The following is a 12,168-nucleotide window of genomic DNA, read 5'->3' as shown; positions in this document are numbered from 1 at the left end:
TCTCTAGTGTTACTTTGTTCTGCTATTTCTGACAGTGGCTAGACTGTCCTATAAGCCTGTGTGTCAGGAGTGCTGTAGACCTGTTTTCCTCTCTTTCAGTCAGTTATGGGGACAGAGTGTTCTGCTTTCGGGCATGTAGTTTTTCCTCTCTACAGGTCTTCAGCTGTTCCTGTGGGCCTGTGTCTTGAGTTCACCAGGCAGCTTTCTTGCAGCAGAAAATTTGGTCTTACCTGTGGTCCTGAGGCTCAAGTTCGCTCGTGGGGTGCTGCCCACGGGCTCTCTGCAGCGGCAGCAACCAGGAAGACCTGTGCTGCCCCTTCCGGGAGCTTCAGTGCAAAAGGGTTCCAGATGGTCTTTGGCTTTTTCCTCTGGCGTCCGAGATGTGTGTGCAGGGAGCAGTCTCTTCTGGTTTCCCAGGCTTGTCTGCCTCTCTGAAGGTTTAGCTCTCCCTCCCACGGGATTTGGGTGCAGAGAACTGTTTATCTGGTCTGTTTCCCTCAGGTTCCAGCGGTGTCTCAGGCACAGGGGTCCTGCCGCTCCTGGGCCCTCCCCCAAGGGAGCCCAGAGGCCTTATACAGTTTCCTCTTGGGCCAGGGATGTGGGCAGGGGTGAGCAGTGTTGGTGGTCTCTTCCGCTCTGCAGCCTCAGGAGTGCCCACCTGACCAGGCGGTTGGGTCTCTCTCTCACCGGGTCTGGGAGCAGAGAGCTGCTGCGGGCCGGGATCCGCGGGTGTGGGACTTCCGGTAAACACAGAACGTGCCCGGTCCTAGAGAAATTCTGCTTCCCTGTGTCCCAAGCTCACCAGGCAGCTTTCTTGCAGCAGAAAATTTGGTCTTACCTGTGGTCCTGAGGCTCAGGTTCGCTCGTGGGGTGCTGCCCAGGGGCTCTCTGCAGCGGCAGCAACCAGGAAGCAAAACAACTTTATAATATCCACCTTCAGTCCCCCTAATGTTCATGAAATCAGGGCAGTGACTCTTCAATACTTCTACAGGTTGTACATGGGTGTGGAGATATCCTTGTGGGCTGGTAGGGAAAATGGAGCTAATGTTGTAGCTGGGTGTGTCTGTCCTGTTTGGACACAGGTGAATATCCAAGAGATCAGGAAACCAGTCAGGTACGTTCTGTAAAGTGTAATTCTCAAGACAAATATTTAGAATTGAGATATCCTTTTGTTTCTTTCTCTTGAATTTAGTTCTTTAGTCTATCAAATCTAATTCGTAGACTCTGGAAGGTGTCCAGAGCCTTTTGAAAAACACAAAGGCAAAAGCCTTTCTCCCAAAATACCATGTTCCTTATTCTGTAAACAGAAAATTGTGTATCTTGCAGTCTCTCCCAGAGCAATAATATAACCAAAAAATTCTAAGGCACAACTATTATGAAGATTAAACAATTTTAATCAAAGAAGTAAGCTAAACATTAATGTGTGAGCCTGTTTAGTTTTTTCTAGTCTGCCATATCAGGAAATAAACTTAAAATTCTTCTGGAGTCCACTTTAAGAGAACTTGAGCTTCCTGTTGTGGAAAATATCAAAAATAACCATTAACCCTCTTTATGTGACAATATTGAGTCATGTAGCCTTTAGCGGGATAAATTATAAAACAAATTAAACACCTGGGGTACAGACTTTTATTTTTTTAAACCATATTAATTTGTAAATATCTCAAGTCTCTACTTGAATTCAGTGACTAATTTTACATATCTAAGTACCGAGGCTTGGGTGAAAATCCCCAGATGATTCACTTATACTCTACTCTCTTCTTCTAAAACAAACTTAATCTCCTTCCAATGATACCTTTCATTAAGATTCAGGCAGCTTGTTCAACTAAGATTTTAACCCAAAATTCCTGTGGATCCCATACTAGAAAAAAATATAAGTAAATTGTAAGACTTATCAGTGTCCCTAATCAACATCTATTAAGGTAGCAGACAGATTCTATTTTTTAGTTCTCTGGAGCTAGGAGCAGCCATGGTGACCTAGAGTATGTGAGCAGATCACTTTTATCCCTTTGTTTAAGGTTCCTGTGTTCGGGCCATCACATGAACAAAGATGGCACCAGCACCCTCTTTTTTTATTTTATTTTTTATTTTTTAACTGTTGGTCTTTTTACCCCGCATTTTTGTTAAATTTGGCATTTATTTACATTTCAAATGTATTACCTTTCCCGGTTTCATGTCCATCACCCCCCAACCCCTGCCACTCCCTTTCTATATGGATGTTCCCTTCCCTATCCACTACCTCTTATTGTCCCCCCCAACAATCCCCTACACTGGAGGTTCAGCTGTGGAACTAACACGGGTGTCCTCTTCCACTGGTGCCCCAACAAGTCTATTCACTGCTACCTAAGCATTTGGGGCCGAGTATCAATCCATGTATAGACTTTGAGTACTGGTTTAATCCCTGGAAGCAATAGTTGGTTGCCATTGTTGCTATCGGGTTGGAAGCCACTTAAGCTCTTTCAGTCCTTTCTCTAATTCCTCCAACAGGGGTCCAGTTCTCAGGTCAGTGGTTTGCTGCTAGCATTTGCCTGTGTATTTGACATGTTCCGGATGTGTTTCTCAGGAGAACAATGTATCTACTTCCTGTCAGCATACAATTCTTAGCTTAATCCATCTTTTCTAGTTTTTATGACTGTGGTGTGTGTGTGTGTGTGTGTGTGTGTGTGTGTGTGTGTACTTTGAATGGCTGATTCTTCATTTTCTGCTCTAAACTTTGTCTCCCTATCCACGGCTATGGATATTTTTGTTCCCATTTTAAAAAAGGTGTCAATCATTCAAATTTTTGTCATCCTTGAGTTTCATGTGTTCTGTACATTGCTTCTTGAGTAATTTGAGCATTTGGGCTAATATCCATTTATCAATGAGTGCATACCTTATGTGTTTTTCTGTGATTGGGTTACCTCACACAGGATGTTATTTTCTAGTTCCAGATTACCTCATTCAGGATGTTATTCTCTAGTTCCACTCATTTGCATATGAATTTCATGAAGTCAGTGCTTTGGAGAGCTGAGTAATACTCCATTGTGTAGATATACCACATTTTCTGTATCCATTCCACTTTTGAAGGGTGTCAGGGTTTTTTCTAGCTTCTGTCTATTATAAATAATACTCATATGAACATAGTGGAGCATGTGTGTTTGCTGTATGTTGGAACATCTTTTGGGTGTGTGCCAAGAAGAGGTGCAGCTAGGTCCTCCGGTAGTGCAATATCCAATTTCCTTAAGAACCTCCAGCCTGATTTCCAGAGAGATTGTTTCAGTCTGAGAAGGTCCAATTATATTCTCATATTTAATGTTCCTGTGTTTGGGCCATTGCATGACTCCACATGGCACAGTAACCCTCTTACATAGAAAATAAGTTTATCAACACTTACGCTGATAAACTTAACTTGCTATTTGATTCTTGCCCAACATATTGTTTCACCATCTGTTGTGGTATATATAATAAAGGCATTTCTTTTACCCCACTGTAGTGCTGGCACCATAGGGGCACATGGCATCTGTGGCATATTTTCATCCCTGTCAACAAAGCGTCTCATCTGCTAGACTCCATCCCATATCACACTGCCAATGTCTAGTCTCTGATCCTCACAACAATCTCTCCACCCACCTAGTTCCTAAGGCAGATTGCCACCATGCCAAACACATAAATCTCAGTTCTGTTATGGACCCAGTATGCTTCCACCACACACTATCTGGAACTCAATTAAATCATGAAAGAACACAGCACACATTAAACTCTGATCAATTACTAAGATATAATTTTCTCATCTACTCCTACAAAATCCTGCACACATTCACACCTTAAGAATAATCATAACGACCTGTAAATGCGCAGAGAGAAGACATAACATTGGCTGCTATGTTCTCTAAACTGCTTCCTCTTCTCACTCCCATCTCCTCCTCCTCTAAAACTTTTATCCTGCCCATCCTTCCTTCTCATCCAATGACAGATTTGATTGATACTGTACCTGCCTTTACCTGAACAATGAGATCAAGCTACAGTTGGAGATGCAGAAAAAAGTAAATTTATTAAAGTTACATTCTTGTTGTTTTTATGAGGGATTTTTTATAATGATAATAAAAGTTTTTTACAGTATAGTCTCATCATAGTTTCCCATTCCAAAACTCCCCCAAGAGCCTCCTCACACACACATATCCTCTCCGGCCTGCCAGTAGCTTTTGTTCATATAATAATGGAGTCAATTTGAGACTCCATTGGAGAAAAACAATGATTCCTTCTACTGTGGTGGTCAATTGGATGTGACTTTTGTGTTAGGATTTTCAGGTCTGTTTCTCTTTTAACCTATAACAGCTTTGTTTTGACCTCTTACATACCCTTTTGTTTGTTTGTTTGTTTGTTTGTTTGCTTTAAATTAAAGTAGCAAACTCAAGTGTACCTACAATGAGCTGTAGGCTAATTTTGAAGAAAATACTTTGAAAAAATCCTTAATAAAGCAAATTTGAAACCAATCTATACAAAACTGTTCACTATAGTGAATTAGGATTGCTTGTGTATGCAGAAACATTTTTCTTGTTATCCTTTTTTATTTCCTGTGGAAATTCAGCTGGTCAAGTTGCTGTACATCTCTTTCAAGAGATTTTTCTTATTATTTACATAAATATTTGAATTGAAGGATCAAACTAAATTTAAGAATAATCTTTTGTTTATTTCATTCTTTCCTACATTCTTCCTCCTTGGATTGATCTAAAAAATGAACAGTTTTGTAAGATAAGCTCAAATAACCTCTAGCTAATATTATTTGAGGGTAGGAAGGACTTCCCAACCAAGAAGTAGAATTAACAATAAAATGTGTCAATAGTTCCTCTGCCTATAGGTGATAGAGTGAAATACTAAAAAGGTGATACTGTGATGCAGGGAAAGTTTAAAGCAACCCTCCTCCCAATTTAACCGTGTTCTATCCTGAGTTTATAGAGCATGAGAGATTTTCGAGGAACTCAGACTCTTAATTCAGAACCTTCAAGTGTTGTCCCAATCTTATTTATTTTACATTTGCTTCTAAAACCTTGGCCCAAACACAAATCTTTATCTTCATTTGACTCCTTGTGCTGTCTCCCAGTCACTGACTTTCAAGCTTCTAAGGCAATGAAGGGGCACTAAATTCCAAATTAGTCACTTTAATGGGCTCCTGAGTTCTTAACTCCATCCAAAAAGAAAAATGAAAATAAAACACAATTCAGAGTCAAAGGAGATTTACTACCTTCTCAAACAGCCATGAATGTAAAAAGAGACTAACCTGTCCAGCATTTTAATCCCCAAGGGCTATTTCAAGAGCTCTATTTATATATCTGAAAAGACTTATCACAGTAATTCTCGACCCTACTGGGTAACAAGCCCTTTGGGATCGAATAGCCCTTTCAGGATGTTCAAATATCAGAAGTCATGCACATCAAATATTTATAGTACAATTTGTAACAGTTGCAAAAATTATAATTGTGAAGTAACAATAAAGAAAATATTGTGTTTGCAGTCACCACAGCATGAGGAACTATATTAAAGGGTCGCACCATTAGGAAGGTTGAGAATCACTGCCTTAATGCAAAGGAATCAGTTACATTCTTCATTCAAGAGCAGTCATGGGGTTTAGGGCAGCACAAAGCATGTGCCCTTTGTTTTCGGCTTCCACAGACTTACTAGGTATTCAGACATACATCAAATCATGACTCCAGACCTCATTGTGCATGGGGACTTCAGTGTTCTGGTCATGTACAAATAAAGAAAAGGATATTACAGGATAGAGTACATAGCTCATTTGTGTCCATGAAAGGGTGCATAGGCCTACTATTTACGTCTGGGCCTATTGTACCACATACATGGAGGGATTCATTCCTGAAATTTTCTGTTTAAAATACCTCCTTCATTGATTCTAAGGCTCAGAAAGGAGCAGATTCCCAAAGTCTCTAACCAATTTGTTTCCATTATCCATGGACTTTATCTCTTCATAAAGGCTATTCATTGAACTATCTCAGAGATCCACTGAACTTCTGACTTCCCCAACATCCTCCCACCCCTGATTCCCATTTTGACCCTTGTCATTGTAATACTACCTGCTCAAGGGGATGGTCAAAGGTAATTAAAACAATTTGGAAAGAATTTATATGATTTTTCCTCTCTTATACCTGTGTGGTTAGGGAACACTTTACCATGGTTTATGCAGACTCTTCTCAAGAAGGCAGAAGGCCCAGATGACAGTGTCTAAGTGATTTCCTCAACACTTAAGATCACATGAAAATTGACATTTCACTAGATCTGAGACTTTTTTATCCAGTATCTATCCTTGTTAGTCTTAGCTATATTATGAATACAGGATCGGTGTCCAACTCCAAACTAACTCAGGCCTGAACCTGAGAATTCAGGAGAATTGGAGAAGTGATAGTTGATGAAACCACAGAGGAGCAAATGGCAGTGCCTGTTGAACTTTGCTCACTGACGTCTACTTTAATTTTCTAGTTGTATTGGAGATGGCGAGGATGTGAAACATTAACTCATTTCTTTTTACTTATGTAAATATAAGTATATTATGATAAAAAAGAAAATGAAACAGGGAAAATATCCAGAACAGAAATAAAGATGGAATCTGTTGGTGATAGATGCCAATTCATAACCTCAACACTTGGCCTGAGTGAGTTCCAGGCAGCTTTTCTTGGCTGCATAGCAAATTCCAGCCCAGAAATTCTTAAAATCTAAAAACCAATCCAATTAAAGAAAAGCCACTGGCTACAAACACAATGACAAGGTTAATTGCCATTTTTAATGTTGTTTCAAATTATTGGCCAAATGTACCACCTGAACTAACATCAAAAAGCTCTACACTTTAATTATCGTTAGTGCCAAAAGAATTTTTAAGTATTCTTCATACGAGGAACCTTTTTATAACCATTGTAACTTTGGTTTTTGTTTTGTTTTGTGTTTTTATTTATTTATTTATTTATTTATTTATTTATTTATTTATTTTTTGCTAGCACACTCCATATTGTTACCCATGTTAATGTCTTCGCATACAAAGTAAAAGTTAAAAGCAACACCAGGTACCCGTACACCTTGAATCCTTGTAATTTCCCAACATTCTCCCTACTTTAATCAATATACAGCTCTTTCACAAAATTTATGCAAAAATGTCGAAACCAAAATACTATAACCTAGAAATTTGACCCGTTTTCTCCCTTGCATCCAAAGTCGAGATAAAAAAGCAAGCCTTAACTACTTGCTGGTTCTAACTATATTATGTCTATGATTTTCATATTCTAGAAATAGACCAACTTCCAGTCAGTGTATCCATTAATTTGTAGTCCAGCAATGACAAGAGGTGAGGCAAATCTGTGCCTTTTATGTCAAGCTACTTGAGGACAGCAGCCACCTCCTGAACCAGCCCACAGTACTTACAGTTCTATCTTTTCAGAACAGGTCCAGATAGGAGAACATTACTTTCTTTTCTTCTCTCCTTGATGCCACACTCCTTTTTTCTTGCTGCCTAAGGCAGCCAGCCTGAAAAGCTTCTTGCCTCCCAAGCCTCCTTTCTTTTTCTCTCCACTACACGGCAGTCCACCCTTTCTCTTGTCCAAAGTTCCTTGCCAGCTGAGCACCATTTCTTTTCCCTTTCTTACTCATTTTCCTCCCCTTGGCAGTCTCTTCTTGGTCCTCTTCCCTCATCTGCTTCTTGATGGCCCTTGTGAAATTGAGCGGAGGTTTCTTTCTGTTCTTGACACAAAATAGCTCCAATTGTTTCCATTTCTGGAAGTCCCAAAAGAGGGGTTGAGCCTGAGTCCCGGAGCACTTTGTCCTTGGAGAGGTGCTCCTGGAAGTGGTCCATTGAAGTTGAGGAGATCTTGGACACTGGTATGGTGCAGCACACCTCCTCCTTACTCTGGTGTCGCATAGGATATAGGTCGGCTAACTTGTGTGTAAGTGCCAGGTTCCAGAGATGGTTCGGCTATTTCTTGACCATGCATTCCTTCTCTAGCCTGAATTCTCTTAGAGAACTGGTCTTCCATGGGATCAGCGCTCGCAGGCATCTCAATTAGCCACTCCTTCGTGCCATCCCAGGATTGCTTTTAGCCAAAAGGGCAACATGGCTAGCCATTCTCCTTGTCCCACACCAGGTTGGACCACTTCTTGGGATGGATGCTTTTACAGCACTTGAAATACTGCCAGCAGGTGAGCAGACTTGGCCAGGCATTGGCTTCTTCAGGCCTGTGGCAGGCTCATGCAAGGTCACTACCACTCCTTTCTCCACATGCTTGTTTCAGCAGCTGTCACAGATAATTGAAGAGAAGGTGGATGTTTTCCAATGCCAGGGTCAGCAGCTCAGCATCCTGCAAGAGTCTAGCATGGCACAGCACAATCAAGGGGTCTAGGGCACCCTCCAGTGGTGAACAACGGTACTGTGCATGCACAGGTTTTGCACCTGCTGTCAGTTGGCCAGTAGTATGCTAATGAGGGGCGGTACCATGCTAGTGAGGTGATTCATTCTCCACCAATCACTAGAGGACAAATAGTGGGGAGATAGTGGGATGACAGTGGGGTGATAGTGGGGTGACCCGTGGCCCGCCAATCCCTGAAGGATTATTAGCATACTGTTGTGTATATAAGGCGAGCGCTTTTGCTGCTGGAGGTCCCCGTATCAGCAAAGTGGCGATAGGGTGACCCTATGACGGGTACGGCCGAGTTTGGATGAGAATGACCTAAGACAGGAGCAATGACAAGATTGACGTGACACCCAGATCTAGACAAATCATTTTATTAAACAGATTGGGAAAAGATCTTTACCAATCCTACAACAGATAGAGGGCTTATATCCAAAATATACAAAGAACTCAAGAATTTAGACTGCAGGACAAATAACCCTATCAAATTGGGGTTCAGAACTAAACAAAAAATTCACAGCTGAGGAATGCTGAATGGCTGAGAAACACCTAAAGAAATGTTCAATATCTTTAGCCATAAGGGAAATGCAAATCAAAACATCCCTGAGATTTCACCTCACACCAGTGAGAATGGCTAAGATCAAAAACTCAGGTGAGAGCAAATGCTGGCGAGGATGTGGAGAAAGAGGAACACTCCTCCATTGTTGGTGGGATTGCCGCCTGGTAAAACCATTCTGGAAATCAGTCTGGAGGTTCCTCAGAAAATTGGATATTGAACTACCTGAGGATCCAGCTATACCACTCTTGGGCATATATCCATAAGATGCCCCAACATATAAAAAAGACACGTGTTCCACTATGTTCATAGCAGCCTTATTTATAATAGCCAGAAGCTGGAAAGAACCCAGATGCCCTTCAACAGAGGAATGGATACAGAAAATATGGTATATCTACACAATGGAATATTACTCTGCTATCAAAAATAATGCCTTTATGAAATTCATAGGCAAATGGTTGGAACTGGAAAATATCATCCTGAATGAGGTAACCCAATCACAGAAAAACACATCTGGTGTGCTCTCATTGATAAGTGGTTATTAGCCCAAGTGCTTGAATTACCCTAGATGCATAGAACACATGAATCTCAAGATGGAAGATCAAAATGTAAATGCTTCACTTCTTCTTTAAAAGGGGGAACAAGAATACCCTTGGCAGGGAATAGAGAGGCAAAGATTAAAACAGAGACAGAAGGAACACCCATTCAGAGCCTGCCCCTAATGTGGCCCATACATATACAGCCATCCAATTAGACAAGATGGATGAACCAAAGAAGTGCAGACCGACAGGAGCCGGATGTAGATCGCTCCTGAGAGACACAGCCAGAATACAGCAAATACAGAGGCAAATGCCAGCAGCAAACCACTGAACTGAGAATAGGACCCACATTGATGGAATCAGAGAAAGAACTCGAACAGCTTGAAGGGGCTGGAGATCCCTTATGAACAACAATGCCAGGCAACTAGAGCTTCCAGGGACTAAGCCACTACCTAAAGACTATACTTGGACTGACCCTGGACTCTGACCTCATAGTCAGCAATGAATATCCTAAGACTGAACGCCCAGTGAACGTGATTGTTGGGGGGAGGGCAGCAATGGGGGGGAGTGGGATGGGAACACCCATAAAGAAGGGGAGTGGGAGGCATTAGGGGGATATTTGCCCGGAAACCGGGAAAGGGAATAACATTTGAAATGTAAATAAGAAATACTCAAGTTATTAAAAAAAAAAGGTGAGGGTGTAGGGCGCTCTCCAGTGGTGAAGACCGCTACTGCGCATGCACAGGTTTTGCACCTGGTGTCAGTTGGCCAGTAATATGCTAATGAGGGGCGGTAGTATGCTAGTGAGGTGATTCATTCTCCTCCAATCCCTGGAGGACAAGTAGTGTGGTGATAGTGGGATGACAGTGGGGTGATGGTAGGGTGACCCGTGCCTGCCAATCCCTGAAGGATTATTAGCATACTGTTGTGTATATAATGTGAGCGCTTTTGCTGCTGGAGATCCCCGTATCAGCAATGAAGGTCTCCTGCAATAAAGGCTGTTGACAAGGATCTGAAAGTGTTTCGTCTTCCTTGCCAGACGAGGTGGGCGCGACAAATGGGATTCTATCAGACACCAGCGGGTTGAGCTCTAGGTCTACCTCCTTGTGTAGCATGATGAACCGCAGCTTCTCAGATTCCTCCCACTCTGCCTTGGCCAGCAGCTTCTCCACATTCTGCCCCTCCTAGGCTCTTGCTTGAGGCTTGGTTCCCTCACGTTTGGGGACAAAAAATTTTAAGAGTGGACAGAAAGTTTACAATTTGATGTTGGCCCTATACCTGAGAACTAATGTTGACAGGGCAAGGGACATTTCCTTGTAAAAATGGGACTTTGACAGAGATAGCATGAAAACACATAGGTGAATATATTAAAACCATGTCCCGTTTTAAGGCATACTCAGTGAAACAATATATTCCACCTTGCATTCCTTTAAAGGAGCAGGAAAAAGTTTAGCCTCTGAGAAACAGTAAAACCTGTAGGAATTAGACTGAATGTCAAATGAATGGCACAATGGGTTTATACATTTTGGGGAGTAGAATCTCCCTCATCCAAGGACTTTAGACTTTTGTATCTTAACAAAATTCTTATACCAATATCAAGGCTTTAACCAGCTCTCCATATCCTCAGCAATGGAGTTGTAATGAAGTAGTGAGATCTCTGAAGCTCTGGAAGGAGAGTGTGCAAATGGGTGCTCCCTGGTTCAAAAGTGTGTCTCCGGAAAAGGCATTCCAGAAACTGGTCAGTCTGGGTACAGGTAGTTAGCAAGTAAGCTCTGGCATGTCCCAGTGACATCATCAGTAGTGCTTTCCCTGGAAAATCTCTTGTATCCAGGAAAACCCTAGAATCTTCTTTGATGTCACCAGGGTTGTGGTAACACCAACGGACTGTATGCTATCCCTTCAGAGCATAATGGGTTTAGAAGTAGGAATGTTCTCCAAGCTGCTCAGTCTAATTTAGAGGGTGAATCGTAACAATATACATGCAGAGACCAGACCAGTGCAGAATGAGGCCGGCCACCTATCATGTTGGAGAACAAGATGAATGCAATGTTTCTGTGGAAGGCCTAGGGAGTACTGAGCATGGGAAGGGAAGCTTCCTGGAGGAAGTTGCATTGAGCTTGTCCTTCCCGGAGTAGGTCTTATGATTTGGAGCCTCAGTCTTCCTAAATGGTTGACCCCGACTCAGCCATTTCTGATTATTAGTTTTATAGAACATCAACAATAGATACATGTGAGCACTTTATTGTTATAGGAAGTGTCAAAGAATACCAGCAGAATGACAAAGTGTCTTTGTCAGGATAGGCTGTCGAAGCACTTCATTCTCAGCAGATTCCTGTGACTTACATGGGTAACTGATGCCAAAAGAAATATTCTCCTAGTAATATATCAAGGTCTCAGTTACTTCTATTTAAACACACATGATTAGGGATTCAAGAAGTTAAGCAGTTTAAACTCAAAGACTTAACTGTCCCACATAAGACATTAGCTGAGAATGTCCTTGAATTCTTCTGGTTTGGGCCAGCATTTGCATTTCATTGCCAGAGGAATGGAACTAAGAATTGTGTTATATATCTATGATGGTGGGGAACAGGGGAATGTCTGAGTTAAAGTTAAGTTAAAGATAACATAAAAGCAGTGAAACTACACCACACAGAAAGCAAGAATATAGTTTCCTTACAAAAAAAAAATAAAA

The sequence above is a fragment of the Rattus norvegicus genome, chromosome Y, assembly GCF_021556685.1.
Source record: "Rattus norvegicus strain SHRSP/BbbUtx chromosome Y, alternate assembly SHRSP_T2T, whole genome shotgun sequence".
NCBI classification, from domain to species: domain Eukaryota; kingdom Metazoa; phylum Chordata; class Mammalia; order Rodentia; family Muridae; genus Rattus; species Rattus norvegicus.
This window is presented reverse-complemented; position numbering follows the sequence as displayed.